Raw genomic sequence first — 15,503 nt, forward strand, 5'->3', positions numbered from 1 at the left:
AAATACACTTCCCCGCGACATCTTATGCCCCCACGATCCCGCTTCTGGGTATCCCGCTGGGCTCGGGAACACTCACGACGAACAAGCTAATGCCTTGGCAGGACGCAGGCGTGACACATGTGGGCGACCTGTTCGCAGAGGGGCGCCTACTGTCCTTTGCAGACTTCAGGGCTGCGCATAGCGTTCCTAGAGGCTCATTCCTTTTACACGCAGGCCTTCGTCACTATATAATGCACAACTGGGCACCTGAAGGACAAGAGCCAGCTATAAACCCCCTGATAACAATGCCCTACCTCATGGGCGCGGGCGGCCATCTGACCAAATGGCTCACTGCTAGTATCAAAACGGGGAGGGCGGTCCCTCTATCATCACTCAGGACAACATGGGAAGGAGAAGTTGGTAGGCCACTGAGGGACAAAGAATGGAAACGCATTCTCCAGTTTCCCAAGAAGGTAGATGGAAACCCCAAATTCAAGTTTATTCAGCTGATGTTACTACATAGAGCCTACCTGACCCCACATCGCATACACATGATGTTCCCCGACGCGAGTAGCAACTGCCCCCGGTGCGACACAGACGACGCATCACTAATACATATGCTATGGCAATGTCCCAAGTTGGGTCATTACTGGGCCACCATCGCCGACTCGCTTGAGAGTGCTGGCACCCTGTCCCAATCGCTCACCCTAGAACATACACTATTAGGGCTGGGACCGTCAACACGCACGAGGACCGTGGCAACACGTTTCACAGACTTGGCCCTATTACTAGCAAAGCGGGCAATCACGATGAGGTGGAAATCCCCCAGACCACCTGACCCGGATTTATGGAAAGCAGAGATAATACGATGGGGCAAGGCAGAAGGCGAAGCACTACAGCGAGAGGAACGCAGGGGTCTCAGGAAAACACTGATTTCCCTGGACTGGTTCACTGTACTGGGGACCTTCGAGGCTGGGGATGAGGAGGATGATGGGGATACAGATAACTCAAGACATGCGGGATGAATGGGTCCAGCCCTTCGGGACACTCACGATGTAAGGTGCACTGTGTTGGGGTACGGAGAACCCCGTACCATTGACAATTCTATCCCAGCCTGCCTGTGTGTATGGGGAAAACTACAATTTACGGAGCAACAAGTGACCAAGATGTAAATATCACACTTATACGCATGTTGGAAGAGTGTCGGGAGGGATTCTAGAGGGTGGGGGAGGGTGTGGGAATGTTAAGGGATTGTTAAGTTGCAATGGTTCCGGACGAAAATGAAAAATCAATGATACTAAGTACCTGTAAATACTGAGCAAACATAAATGTGACATTCTGATTGCTGTGCTCGAATATGTATGTAACTGCTCCAATTACTATGCTAATAAACAGATTTTCCCCAAAAAAAATGTTCCTATTCATCGAGTTACTCTTAAGACAAAGCTCATTCCTTCTTATTCTAATTGGAACCTTTATTTGGTTCTACTTTGAATGCTATATTTCTGACACCTGCTGCGTCTGAATTTCCCTGATCCTGCCCACAATTTCTTATGCTAAAGCGAGTTTCTTTTATGGAACAAATCATGCTTTGATTTGCAGATTTTACCTTTAATAGTGCAATATTCACATTACTAAGCAGAGTGGTGGCCGCTCTCTGTGTGGTTTACTGAGAGATTGTGCAGATTGCGAGGGGACCCTCCTCTGCATGTTATCGAGGCCGATCTGAAACGCTTCATTGCTGAACTCAGCGCGATTTTAACAAACGTATTTTACCAGATACAATTGATGTACGATTAGCATAATCTTGTTAATGTTTTTTAAAACTTAAATACTTCACCATTATTGTTCTGTCCTTTGCACCCTTAGCCCCGTTCCATCGCGGCTCTGTGCTGTTTGTGTGGAGGGCAGGGTCAGCTCCATTGTGCCTTAGCGCTGGCTCACCAATCCCAACGGAGGTAGGGTTACAGCTGGGGGCGGGGCACAGGATATAAAATGGCCACCCGGAAGCGCAGCGGTAGAGCGCAGCGGGAGCGCCGTCACCGCGCCGAAGCCGCGCCTAAGGGGTGCCAGTCTGCGCCAGTCCGCGCTGGACCCGCGCCCAGCGCTCCTTTCCCTGGCCGTGTACCTCGCAAATCTAGTAAGTTCCAGAAATATACTTCCTCTGACCTGCTAGATATAAAAAACACTATGTTTTCGAAAGATTGCCCACATTTTAATTTAGCAGAGTGTTCCAACATGTCACATATAATCTGCCCAAACTGTAATTTTAACGTAATAGGTTCCTTCACCCAGAAACCACTGATATCAGGAGCTTCTAGTAACGAGACTACCCGCATTAAATGCGCACTGGTGAATGCCAGATCTATGTGTAAACATAGAGAAGATGTGGCCGAATTTATTTCGGCACACAAATTAGATATTCTGTTTATAACAGAGACATGGGCCGATCTGGCTTCTGACCCTGACCTTGTAGCAGCCATCCCGGAGGGCTACTATATCACTAGACAAGATAGACCGACAGGAAAAAAAGGGGGCGGCCTTGCCATTATCTTACGGCTAGAACTAACTCTGAAAACATGGACACTAGATAACATTCCGGCAGAAACATTAGCCTTTTCCATCACTCTATCTCCTATTCAAATGTTTTAATGGAGTTCTGCTCTATCGTCCCCCAGCCACTAGAATGCCTTTTCTCCAATCTATCAGTATCTTACTAGAGCCAGTAGCAGAAGCCTCTGACTATACTATACTAGGAGATTTTAACTTTCATTTAGAAGAAACAGCAGATAAAGACACACTGAGCCTTACTGAGGATTTTAAGGCCGTTGGCCTAAACTAGCTAGTCACTACAGCCACGCACAAAGCAGGTCATGTTCTTGATGGCCTATTTACAAATAACCAGGCCATTACTTCCCCCACTGTTGTCCCTATTGTATGGTCAGACCATGCAGTAGTGGTCTTTCACGTCCGTGTTAAAAATCATAAAAATCAACACTCGGCTAAAAAACAACTTAGAACGTGCAGGGACTGGAAAAATATAGATACAAAGACACTATCTGAGAAATTGGAAAATAACAAGCCATCTAGAACGCCAGACCCTCAACTGGCAGCAAATAACTATAACCAATGGCTTACAGATATTTTTAATCAAGTAGCGCCTCTTAAGAAATTGCGCCCCAATCGCGCAACACCATCAGCCCCTTGGTTCTCCGAAACTTTAAGACTAGAAAGACAGAAATGCCGCAATCTAGAAAGGTGCTGGCGAATCAACTACGACAACAACGATAAAGAGAAATACAAACAAGCATTATCAATATACAGGAAGCTGTTAAGACTGGAAAAAAGTAAATATTTCACCGAACAGATAGAAAAAGCCCAGAATTCCAGTAAACAATTATATCAGGTAGTGGCAACACTAACAAATACACCAACAGCAAATACTACAGACGTTACTCAAGAGTTCTGTGATCAGATGGCTGATTTTTTCAGGACCAAGGTCACAGAAATCTATAATAAATTCAACAATAATATAACAGGGGAATCATCAGAGAGCCACAAGAACGTACAGCTCATATCCTCCTCTCTGAATGAATTTATCCCCCCATCACTTTCAGAAATAAAAGACCTTATTAAAACAACTATGTCAGGTTCTCCTTTGGATCCCTGCCCACCGGTCATCATTAAATCAACAACCGAGGTAGTAGCTCCAATTTTGGAGAATATCTGCAGTACCATTTGCGAATCAGGCATTTATCCTCAAAAATGGAAAACAGCTATAATAAAGCCACTGCTAAAGAAACCCACTCTTAACACCTTGGAATTAAAAAGTTATCGCCCTATAGCAGCCCTCCCTTTTCCATCCAAAATACTTGAAAAGGTTATGAATAAACAGCTGGCCAGTTACATTGATCACAACAATCTGCTGGATAACACCCAGTTCGGGTTTAGGAGAGGCCATGGAACGGAGACGGCGCTTATAAAGGCTTCCGAAGAGATCAGACAGATCATGGACCAGGGTGGCACGGCAATCCTGATCTTGCTGGATCTCTCGGCGGCTTTTGACACGGTCGATCACAACATCTTGATCGACCGTGTCACAGCTATGGGCATACAGGGCAAGGCTGTGGAGCTCCTGGTCTCTTTTCTATCCAACAGAGAACAGTCAGTAAAGATGGGGAATTTTTATTCACCCACATTTGTGCTGCCTTGTGGAGTCCCCCAGGGATCCTCGCTAAGTCCGACACTTTTTAACATCTATGTGTCGGACTTGGCGAGGGTCATTAAAATCCATGGAATGGGAGTGACTTCATACGCCGACGACACTCAGTTGGTGTTAGCAGTGCATAAAAACGGGAGTGAGGTAGCGGCCAACTTTCAGATAGGCATGAGAGCTATTAGTCACTGGATGGACAATAATTGTCTGAAATTGAACACCGATAAGACTGAGGTAATGGTGTTTGGGGACCTAAAACCAGCTTGGTCCCCGGTCTGGTGGCCACCAGAAATGGGTAATCCACCCACTCCAGTTTCGAAGGTGAGAAACTTAGGAGTACTGTTTGACAGCAAACTGAGTTTCACCAATCATGCTAATGCAGTGGTCTCCTCCTCCTTTTACACGCTACGAAAAGTGAAAAAGTTATTACCTTTCCTCCCCCTGTCTGCCGGGAAAACACTTATGTCCTCCTTGGTGTTATCCAAGGTGGACTACTGCAATGGGCTTCTGTTGAATGCCCAGGAGCAGGTCTTTAAGAAATTGCAAATGGTGCAGAATGCTGCTGCACGAATCCTGACCAAAACTCCTAAGTTTGCGCCCATTTCCCACATTGTCTACCAACTTCATTGGCTTCCGGTGAGAAAAAGAACTAAGTTTAAGGCATTGTGTATTATCTACAAGGCGTTGAACAGCCAAGGACCTGACTTCTTTAGGGAATCACTGTTGGTTTATGTCCCTAAGAGAGCTTTAAGATCTGCCTCATCTGCTTCCCTTTGTATTCAACGAGTTAGAACAGTTACATGGGGAGACAGACGCTTCTTGGTAGCTGCCTCGAGGCTCTGGAACACCTTGCCCCATCAAATAAAATGCAGCTCGTCACTGATGATCTTTAGAAAGCAAGTGAAGACCTGGCTATTCAGTCAATAAATGCAAAGAAGTTTTCTCTTTATCTGCCTCTCTATCAGCCTAGCGCCGAGACACCATTAGTGGTATTTGTTTGCGCTTTATAAGTTTAAAAAAAAAATAAAAAAAATAAAATAAAATAAATAGAATTATTTGGATTATATTTAGGTATGCTGTCTTCAGGTGAATTTCGATTTATGTCTAATTGATTTGATTGGAGATTGTAACTTTACAAATTTGCTAACAAATCTTAATGGCTTGGTAACATACTCCTCGCTGTCGTTACTGAGGAGTAAAATCTGCTTCACTTGTGATGCAATGTTATAAATTTGTGATTTCAGCCTCATTTCGACATAACGGTCCATCCGAGTGGACAAATCGCAGTCTAGACTTTGCACCAAGGTTGTGTGGTGCAAATACTCTCATGCGGTTTTGGCATACAATAATGATTTTCCCAGTTTTGCTGTGTAATAAAGACACAAAGGCCTTTATTATTCCACCCAGGAATTTCAAAGATGGAGGAAACAAGTGTCCTGGTAGTATGAGTATTTGATAAAGGTTCTCTTCGCTGGTGAATTTGTACTTTTTTATTTTGGGCCTACGCGAAAGCTCACGTTCAACACCATTATTGGATTTTGCATATTTTGTACAGCTGTGTGTCCATCCTGCTTCTACTTGTTTTTTTTGCAGGAGACTGGTTTGAGTGGAATATTTTTTTTACATGAATTGTGAAACTGGATTTATGCCTCAGCAGCCCGCACTGAGCCAACCATGTTCCCCCTGTGACTTTAGAAACTGTATGGAAAATGCATTGAGCAGGTATCTTGCTTCACTTTTGTACATGGGGCATGACTCGCGTGCAATTTACGCACAGACTACTGCCCAGCGCAATACACATTTCCGTGTACTATGCTTGAAAAAGGTCGCAATTTCACCGAATTTTAGTATTAATTTAATTAATTGCGGCTACTTTTTCTGTATTTTTTTATCTTGAAGAGTCAGATGTTTTCTCTGTGAAAAGAGGTTAATTATTTTACACTGGTACCGCCCAGGTCTTTGCTGACGTTTGGATGATCTAGAAGGCCTTCAGGTTTTATTGGACGCTTTTACAGGTTTTTTTTTGTTTGTGTTTTTTGCAGTTTTATAATGGCCCGAACTCGACCAGAAGGAGTGCTTTACATGAGCACCAGTTATGCTACACAAGGACATACCACTCAACGCTGAGGTTAAGTGATTTGTCCAGAGTCACGGGATGTTGAGCGACGCCAAGGCTGAAACCTAGTTCCCCAGCTCCAAAGTCGGCAGCTCTTACTGGGTTGAAAGATCAGCAATTTGTTTTGATTCTCCGTACTTGTTTTCATTCCTCTGGCTACATTTCTTTGAAGTATAGACAGACCGTTTCCCATCGGGATTGCCGTTTACTTATAAAAGAACGCACACACCCGCGAATTTAATACAAACTTGATTTTCCTGTCGCTGAAGCTGGGAAAATGAGCCATTTCCTCGTGACGATTACATCAGATAACGCTTCCGGGGACACATCACCTCAGATGAAGATGTGTTCACTACAAAAGGTCGAAGGTCAGGATTCTCCACAGAGGCAGCTTACAGTTTGAGTCGGAAGCAGTACATCCTGAACAGCATATTTATTTCACCTTCGGCCACAGTTTCCACATATTCTGTATTAACTGGATTATGCAATGTCTCCTAGCGCTCATCTGGCAACAAGACTTTTAATTGCTGAACAGCTTTAGGGAGGATCAGAATGGTTTAGCAAAGGATTAGCTACGTATGAGATAGGTCGCTGAGGAAACCCTCTAAATGTGCACCCTTCTAGTGTGGTGCAGGCAGTGACATGAAACTAAGGGCCATATTCCGTAACGATTTGCACCAATGGGGCCACATTTTTCTACATACAGAAAAAAGTAACATAGCAAATGCATGTTCCCCCGTCTTTCACTTTGAAAAAGTGGAGCAACGTTATTTATTTTGTTCCATGTTTAAAGTAGGATGCTGCAGAGTCAATTTGCTCTAAATGATGACCGGTGGAACATTATTTGGCAAGCATCTTAGAGTTTGATAAACGAGGCATCTGAGTACCAAAAGGGAGCAACAGGTACACCTGAGCAGTTGGATGTTTTGGCACACGAGTCGACTGTTTTGGCACACGAGTCGACTGTCAAACCTGTAGAGCCTGCTCTGTAGTTGCTTGATATGCCAAGACTCTGGTGAAGACGCGCCGCGTGGGAACTGGTAGGGCACACATGGCTGAAAATAAGCGTCTGATTATGGGGACCACCTACATGGTTCAGTGCACCGGGAGGATGGTTAGTTTGAACTCACCCATAGAGGTACATTAACAATAGGTTTTACCCTCGACTATGAAAACTGCCACCAATCAGGAAGTTACCCCGTAGCTGGATAAGGAAGGTGGGTTATGAAAGACGAAGCACTTCAGGCAGGGCCGGACTGGGTACCAGAACCGGCCCTGGCAGAGTGCTCGGCCGGCCCCCCTCCCCCCCTCCGGGAGGAGAGGGGAGGGGGAGAGGTGCGACCGCGCTCTGTGACAGGGCCGGTTTTCGGCCGTTTTTGTTACAGGGCCGTTTTTGCAGCATAACGGCCCTGTAACAAAAACGGCCCCAGGGGGCCCAAAACCGGCCCCCAACCATGCTGCCCACCGGGGGATTGCCCGGTGCCCTCAACGGCCAGTCCGGGCCTGACTTCAGGGCTCCCGGAGACATACGAAACATACAGCTGCCAGGCCCTCCCTGAACCAGAACACAAGCAACCCAGTTTTGCCCTAGTTATGGGCGCATCAGCCGGGTACAGCTTGTTTCCAGTGAAGGTGAGAACGGGACCCACATTTGGCCATACCAATTTGGGCACTACATGAAAAACTGGGACGGGTATGCACAGACGTGCAACTCGTGCCACTGTCACAGGAAGCAAGCTATAACCGGCTGATGTGCCCATAACTAGGGCAAAACTGGGTTGCTTGCGTTCCAGTTCAGGGAGGACCAGTGGAGGTAATGATGAAGAAAAGACATGGAGGTAGAGAAAGAGGTAAGAGAAAAGAGTATAGTTGGAGGGGCGATGTTGAAAGAGTGGTGGTGAAAGGGAAGGTAAAATGAACGATGAGAGCAAGGAGGAGAGAGAGGTGGGGAAGAGAGAAGAGGGAGCAAGATAACCATGAGTGGATTGGTGAGGTAGAGAGAACTTTGACAGAGGTAGAAAGGAACGATATATAGAGAAGTAAAGAGACAGGAGGTTGAAAGAGGTAAAATATCTAGAGAAGTATAGGGAAGTGAGTGTAGAGGTTTGAGATATAAAGACAGGATTGGGATGTAGAGGTTGGTACAAAGAATGATAGAAAGGTGAAATTGCGAGAGGTAGGGTAGTGAGGTGTGCTGAAATGGGTGTGGAAGATAGACGATGTAGAGAGCTAGAGTAGAGAAAGAAGAGGTAAGTACGTCGAGATGTGGAGACGAGTAGAAGGAGACAGAAGGGGGAGGCAGAAGCAGTGCTTAATTTGAGCCTGTGATTTCCGGTGCTCAGCACTGGCACTTGATCATCACCAGAGCTTTTTATGAGCACCAGTTAAGGACACATTCATTTAAGGGGTGTAAGTGATTTGCCCAGAATCACAGGATGTTGAGACAGCGCAGAGACTCTAATCTGGTTCCCCAGCTCCGAAGTCAGCAGCTCTGGCCATTATACCACATCCTCTCCCCACTTTCATGGTTAGTAGTTAGTTCTTTTTTAGACAGCGCTAACAGGAGAAATGGGCTGGTGCAAGCTGCATCCTGACAAGAGCCCCGATACTTATTGCTTTGTAAATTAACCACTGGATAGAAGATAGTAAGGTGAAGTAGGAAGAGAGACAAGAGGCAGAATTCTTCTTCAAATTAATTGTCACCACCTGACGGAGTGTGTGATGGCTGTGGCTGGGCTTGTCAATCATGCATATTAAACTTCGATGACGCATGTGCCAAGCAGCCCAATTAAAAATATATATATTCTTTAAGCACCCCAAATTTACAGAGCAACTTTTGATTGTCTGAATCACTTTCTCGGGTGTCCCTTTGGGAGACTGGGGCTCTGGGTAATTGCCCACACTGTCCATGCCTTAAAACAGCTTTCCCCCAGGAACCGGAAGTACTGATCTTAATGCAGCATTACAATTATAAACTTCTAAGAAAATGAGGATACAATATCCACTGTGGATGTACACAGTCCAAAAACCGTTTTCTCCAAGGATGTGAGCAATATCCCCGCGAGAATCATTAACCATGAAGAAACTCATTGGTGTTCACTTTCTAATGAGAAGATTCCACGAGAATGCATGCGTACTTTAAGTAGCAACACACTTAGCGTGAAATACTGTGTTGAGGGATCCCGGCTGCTTATGGGCTTAGCTATGCACTGCAGTTTACAGAGACGTTTTAAGGCATGGGCAAAGTGGGCTCTGGCCCAGGGCCCCAGCCTTGTAAGGGGCCTTCTGATAGAGCCAGCTATGTTCTGCAAAGAGTCTTACCCTGATGACCCTGAATGATTTTTAAACAGATTGTTCTAAATCACATTTTTCTATCATTTATTTTTACTGTGCAAGTCTATTACAGACATTTTGCAGACACAATGAGTTTATATTTCATTGAACATCCATATAAAAAGTTTAATTTAGGTGAATACAGGATCTCACGTATGAAGAATGTGAAGGTGGGACAGAAATTATTTGCAGTAATATTAGTAAGCTGCTGGTGTGTTTCAATACTCAAAACACATATCACTATCCCTGAAAATCAGATGTACACACATTTAGAGTTTGATCAAAGAGGGCATGAAGGAACTGAAACGGGACCATAAAATCAGCTGTTTGAACATGGGCCCCCAAAATACATTTGGCCCAGGGCCCCCAAAATCCTTAAAACGTCCGAGTTTATTTGTCAGAACCATACCGGTCGACATCTTCCCACAACATTGTGGGTAAAGTCAGGAGTTTAAAAGAGTGGTCCCAGTAATTTCAATGGGGAATGAATGCTCTGTTGACTGGATATACTCTTCTGAAAGTGGGTCACTTTATTAAAGTCTATGGAGGAATTCTCTTGGTCTGGCAAGTGAATAGAAGTAAAAGTGTGTGGCACCCGCCAAATGTGAGCGAGCTGACAGGTAAGTAGAACAATCATGTTACTAATGAAAACAATGTCTGTTCACCAAGAATCTGCAGTGACTTACACTTGTAGTATCCCTGACGCACTTTGAAAAAGTCAGGAGCACTCGAAGAGCAAGTCACTCCAACCCATAGTAAACTTTTTGTGAATTTGACCTTGTGGAGCTGATCCTTGTCCAGAATGCAAAATATTTATAGAACTGCTTCCACAACCGGGGTAAAACAAAAGGATGACGATGAATAAATCACAAAATCCAAAAGAAATGTTTAAAAGTTCACCTTTAGGGGAAGTACTCAAGATTAATTCAGCTGCACAGGATCACAAAATGGGTGAACGTGAATCGATATTTGTACATGGACACTAATCTAAAACAAACGCCTTCACCTTCCAGGAACTGAGTTGAATAAACCAATGAATACACGCAACATTACAGTATTAGACTGTGCTCAACAGTTTCTAGAAATAAACCTAATTTTGAGATTAATATCTCTTTTCCATCTAATCACATTTATTAAATGGCGACCCCTTATGGTTAAAAAGGTTTCACTGGGCAAGAGCAACAGGCTATGCTGTTAGGAGGAATTATGTAGCAGTCTCAAACTGTGAGCATGAAAGCCTGCCGATGAAAAAATAGACTGATGTACAGGTTGCGCCAGACTATAAAATTCATAGGCAAGAAAGGAACCGGATATGATTAACGCAAATAATTAAACTACACTGACATTGGCAATGCATACTCCTACAAAAGCATAACCAGGGCTTCTCACCGACAATGTGAATCCAGGGTCACCATGGGCAGACATTCTTATTCACAATGTATAATCCCACAACTTCATGGGCAGGCCCGCTTGTGCACAGTGTATAATCACACAACAACAAGGACTGGCCGTCTCGTGCGCGCCATATAATCCCACACCACTATGGGCTGTTACTAGCATTAAGGGGAGGCCATTTCATTCACAGTGTATAATCCCACTACACTACAGGGAGGCCTTCTCATTCACAGTGTATAATCCCACTACACTATGGAGTGGCCCTCATTCAAAATGGTATAATTCCACTACACTACGGGGATGTCCTTTCATTCACAGAGTATCCCACTACACTACGGGGAAGCCCCCTCATTCAAATATATAATCCCACTACACTACGGAGAGGCTCTTGCATTCAAAATGTATAATCCCACTACACTACGGGGAGGCCTGCTCATTCGCAGCATATAATCCCACTAAACTAGGGGGAGGACCTCTTTCACAAAGTATAATACCACAACACTACCGAGAGGCCCTCTGATTCAAAGCGTATAATCCCACTACTCTTCGAGGAGGCCCTCTGCTTTACAGCCTATAATCCCACTCCTCTATTGGGAGGCCCTCTCTTTCACAGCGTATCATACCACAACACTCTGGGAATGCCCACTCATTCACAGTGTATTGTATTGCAGCATTTACATTGCACGTACTACCCCTATATGAGGCAGTGACAATGAAGCACTTGGAAGGGTGCGGTCTTTGTTTTTTGATCCTATGTGGTAAGAGTTTCCATGTCGTGCAACATGACCACTGAGGTGCGGTTATCATGTTCTGAGACGTAGCTCTTAGCAGTGTGGTGGATAAACAAGTATGCAAAAGAGATGGGCTTTTCAGTAGGCTGGCAGCTTTGAGCAACTCTGCAGGCAGAGGTATGGTATTTATGATCATTGCCTCCATAGCTAGTTACAGCACTGGATTGTCCAACCTGATATTTTGTTTAAAGTTTGTGATAATGATTAATCAAGTGGGGATGTGGGGAGAAGGAAGAGGCTGTGATCCATTCAGCTTCCTTGAAGTAATGCTCAAAATCAATAGGGAATGGATCACTTGACCTGAGTAACCATGGTTTGCAATGTGTTCAAATAAAAAGCCCTCATTCACGTATATAGGTGAGCGGCGGAATATCTTATTCTCCGCCAAGTTTACAAACGTAACAGCATCATCATTGGGCTTATTTTTCGTATGCTTACCTCCGTCCTGAGGATGAACCACTGGTTATTGTAGTAGTGATCAGAAACAAGTGAATTTCTAATGCTCTGGTGAAGTGGATTAAAAGGCCTCATATGTCCTAGACAGTATTTTTAATTAGTCCTGAATAGAGGCGAGTAAAAACTGTGTGGTGCGTGAGAAGATGGATTAGCAGTCGAACGCACTGTTTTTCTCACCTCTCTTCCGGACTAATTAAAAATACGGTCAAGGACATGGGGGGCGCTAGAGGGCGCCGGACAAGATGGCCGCACCTCTGTGAGGCTCTGTCGAAACCAGCTAAAATTCGCCCATTAATCCTACAATATCTCATACCTGCGCCCTGTCCTTAGGTGGAGAGAGCCCCGCTGACATCGGGGGCTCGCTGGAACCTTTTTTTCCCCGACATCCGAGGCTGCGCTGAACGCTCCTGGGGCGGAATCACTCTGGACCGGGATCCTGCTGGCGGAGCCTCCGCGCCTTGTGGAAGGGCTAGCCCGCTGCTGTCCGGGCTGAGATCTCAGCTGATCCCTGCGAGTGCTGCCCTGTAGGCGCTGGGACCGGGACCTGTGGAGTCGAAGCGACGGCGGAGTCTGCGGCGGCATCTCCCTGGAGCGGCGCCGAAGCAGAGAGCGGCCCGGACCCGGCCCTGCTGGTGTTGGTGAGTGGGGCGGGGCGCTACGCAAGTCCGGGGCTGCGGAGGTGGCGCCGGGCCTGGCTGGGCCGCGCCACGCGAGCTGAGGCTGGCGGGGGCAGGGCGAGGGGGTCCACAGCGAGGCGATGCAGCGAGGCTGCGTTGAGGGAGGAGCGGACATTCGCCCTGGGCAGTATTGAGGTGTAGCCCAGATCGTTGACACTGCTGCGGTGCCTACTTTTACTGCATGCCTGGTGGCCTTCAGCCCGCCCGCCATTTTATGGTGCTGCTCCCTGGGCTCAGTGCAAATCGACCCCGATAGTAATATATGCCCAGCGGCCACGGACTCAGATAAGGGAGCTGGAAAGAAGGAAGCTCAGCGCTTCTGATACTGATGCCTTGAATTTATAACTATTTGTGCAAACCGACTCGCTGTTCTGACGGGGAGCTGAGAGAGCGCTTGAGATTGCCCAGGGTCGTTTTTTTCCCGCCGAGTGCGGAGGAACTGCTGGTGCTGTATTTAGGAGCACTGCGGAGGGCTGGAACTGGCGTGAGACAGCTAATATATGCTCTAGTACTACTCTGAGAGCATCGCCTGGTGTAACTGCCCTACAGGTCTGCGCCTTTACCTGGGCTGTACTGTTCATCGCCATGGGCAGGCCGGAGAGGAACCAACCTAAAATCACATTTGAGGCAAAAAAACTGCGCACATGTCCTCCCAGGCACCCACTGACTCTGACCAGGGGGGGGCTGTGGGGGGTGCCCCGAATTTGGAATCTACGTTGGTGGCCATGCAAAAGACCCTGCAATCCATTGAAGGCACCATGGAATCAGTCAATCACCGCCTCGACCAAATGGCGACGCAATTTGACCGCCAAAACGAGCGCATGGGGGAGGTAGAACAGAGAGTATCTGCCACGGAGGATGGACTAGCCACAGTCTCCTCTAAAGTATTTAGTATGGAGAGGGTGTTAGCGGTCATACAAGCGAAGAACGAGGAGTTGGAAGGGAGGTCCAGAAGGAACAATGTAAGGGTCACGGGAATCAACTAATGTTTGCCGCATGGAGGACTACATGGAACGAATGCTCATTGACATATTTGGGGCTGATCAACTTTCCCGTGTCTTTATAGTGGAACGTGCCCACCGCTCCCTGGCCAAACGACCTTCGCCTGGGGCGCCGCCACGACCAATCGTGGCCAGAATACTGAACTATAGGGACCGGGACACTATTCTTCGTCTTGCAAGGGAAAAGGGCTCCATTGAATACCAGGGTAACAAACTTGAGTTCTATCTTGACTTCACCATGGCGGTACAGACAGCTCGTAAAGAATTTGCCACGGTGAAACAGATGCTGAGAGCGGAGGACGTGGCGTACGCCATGTTATATCCTGCACGCCTTCGGATCGGACCTCCTTCGGACAATAAGATTTTTTCTTCCCCCAAGGCGGCCATGGACTACGCCAAAAAACTGAAAAAGCGGGCTAAAGAGCCGAACGGGCGTCGGGGAGATGCAGAAGAGAGGCAAGACGAGGTCGCCTGAACTGATAGGTGTTGCTGACTGCGGCAGGGGCGCTGCCCTGGAGCGCCGCGCTATCTCTTGCACTGTTCTTCGGTTGGCTGACATTACCGGATCATGAGGCCCACTGGTGCCTGTATTGCCTTGCACTAATACCATGTATGCTGTGGAGGGGGGGTCACACTGGCAGGTGGGGTATCTGTGCCTGATTCGGAATTGCTACTGGCTGGACTATTGCCCCCGTGAGCACAGTGGAGGGCATGGCTGGGGTTTGTTAGATTTGGAGGAAATCGCGCTAGTGCTGCACTATACGTTCGTGGCGCTTTCAGCTACGCATGTATCACTATATTGGTCATAATCACGTCAAGGGGCGCTCCTGGCAATGTACTACTGTTTGATTGTTCATTACTTGATGTCATGATCACGAGATCAGGGATGCAGGGTTTGGGGTGTCACTATTGAGCATGGTCTACACTCTCGTCAATTCCTGGCGGGAGTAGTGTGCCGCTACGCCCCCCAACATGGGAGATCCCCACACACTGCTGTTTGAATTGTTGGGGTTTGTGGAGGGGATGGATATGGGATGGCTTTGGCAAATTGGGAACGCTGAAGTGGGTGGTGGGATGGGGGATGGGATTTTGGGGGTTGTTGGGAGTTTGTTCTTTGTCCTGGTCCGGGATGTGAGGTTTGAGCTGCTGATGAAATGTGTTCGGAACTTCAGGTTGAGGTTCGACCCTTGTTACAGAGGAATTCATGTCGCCTCCGGGTTGGGGGCTGCGGTGGGTTGGTCTTTGAGGTGGGAGCAGGGGCAGGAATATTGGCTCATGGGAGGCTTGAAGGATTGGCGACATGGACAGGGGGGGTAAAATCACGTGTGTTACCTGGAACGTGCGGGGTCTCAATAAGCCACAAAAGACTAGACAAATGCTTGCTTTTTTAAATAGGCATGGTGCACAGGTGGTGTTTCTTCAGGAAACACACCTTCAGGGCAAGGCGGCTGACATGGTGGGCAAACAATGGGCGGGGGTACGACTGGCCACGAAGTACTCTTCCTACGCACGGGGGGTGATGATTCTAATAAAGCGAAA

At 46.8% G+C, this 15,503-nt stretch overlaps 1 protein-coding gene across 1 annotated transcript in view; it reads right to left on the reverse strand.

Annotated features, from left to right (window-relative positions):
• Nucleotides 1-15,503, reverse strand: part of LOC147659221 (solute carrier family 22 member 23-like) — a 655,822-nt gene that overhangs the window by 443,594 nt on the left and 196,725 nt on the right. The gene's annotated exons all lie outside the window — the stretch shown is intronic.

Source organism: Lissotriton vulgaris, unplaced genomic scaffold (assembly GCF_964263255.1).
Source record: "Lissotriton vulgaris unplaced genomic scaffold, aLisVul1.2 SCAFFOLD_384, whole genome shotgun sequence".
In the NCBI taxonomy this organism is placed as follows: domain Eukaryota; kingdom Metazoa; phylum Chordata; class Amphibia; order Caudata; family Salamandridae; genus Lissotriton; species Lissotriton vulgaris.